Here is a 1,357-nt window from a genome sequence, read left to right on the forward strand (position 1 = left end):
TATCCCCTTTACCACAATCAAGCCTCAGTCCAGTATTGGATACCCAATAGGAACACAAGGGTTGGACACACGACACCAACATCCAAAGCGCCACGGTCTGTTGTGGATGGAAAGGGGGTGGTGGGAGTGTGGGGTGGGGGGTAAGTTGGTGGAGACAGGAGGGGGACTAACAAGGGCAAATATTGGCGATCAAATTATAATCTGGAGAATTAATAAACCCGCATAGTAATCCCCCATGGAAAGAAGTGAACCATTCTCTCTGCTCCAAATTGTGACGTTGTCCATTTGAAGTCTCTCCACTCACAATCACAACGACAAGCCACCCCTCCCCTCGGGGTCATGCCTGTGCCCATCATTGAGGGCTCCATCGAGATCCCATGAGTTGCAGATCCAAAGAGCACGGAGCGTACGGTGCAAACGCACCCCTGAGCCTCCCGGGCGACGTCCGTGGGTCTCGGGTTATATCGATTTTCGAGTTCCGTTCGTTTTTAATCCGCATCCTTTGCCTTCCGAGAGGCAGATGTATTCGGGAGATGTACACAACCGGCCGTACATGCCTCGTGCGTATTATCAGTAACACCAACCTGAAAATGATCTGTTTGTGTGGAATCTGAATGATTCATGCGCCTGGCATGTGTCGGACAAACGATGGCGGAAATGAAGACATAATATGATTGTTCAATTAAAATAAATATCGAAGAAAAACATTCGGCCTACACACCTTCTCTTGGATCTGGAATTTTGTGCTTTGTTCTGACAATATGCTGTCATTCTGTGCTCTTCTCTGACAATATTATTATCAAAAGATATGGTTGAGTAACCATTTCATTTAAGTGTTTGTTTGTCCTATTTTCTTGCTCATTGTAAGAACGTGTTCTTCAATAGCCTTGAATGTTGCAATTCCGAACTGTCAACATGTCAGAAATTAACCAATGAAAAATATATGCATTATCATACTGCTATATCAACCGAGCTCGCTGTCATCGACGGAGCTCACTGCCATCGCCTCATGTTCTTGTGCCAACCACTGGAGGTGCGTACAGCCATTCAAGTAAACTACTGACATGCACCAATCTCAGTCAGCTGGCACAATACCATCCACTTGACGTACTATCGTCCACCCAAAGTACTGTAATCCACCGACTGGATTGCCATCCTTCAGATTTCAGAAGTGCAGAACAAACTGCAGACCACATCGGCAGTCTTGGCCAATAGAGCACTGGAAAGGGACTCCCTCCCCCCTCCCCCCACACACACACTCCCCACCAGCCCCCCTCTTCAGATGTTGCAACAGATTGACTGCTCAAACTAATGGCCCAAATTTGCCCACTTGTCACCAACTAACTAAATTTGTGAT

Source organism: Eptatretus burgeri, chromosome 12 (genome assembly GCF_056783735.1).
Source record: "Eptatretus burgeri isolate ZD-2024b chromosome 12, Ebu_testis_v1, whole genome shotgun sequence".
NCBI classification, from domain to species: Eukaryota; Metazoa; Chordata; class Myxini; order Myxiniformes; family Myxinidae; genus Eptatretus; species Eptatretus burgeri.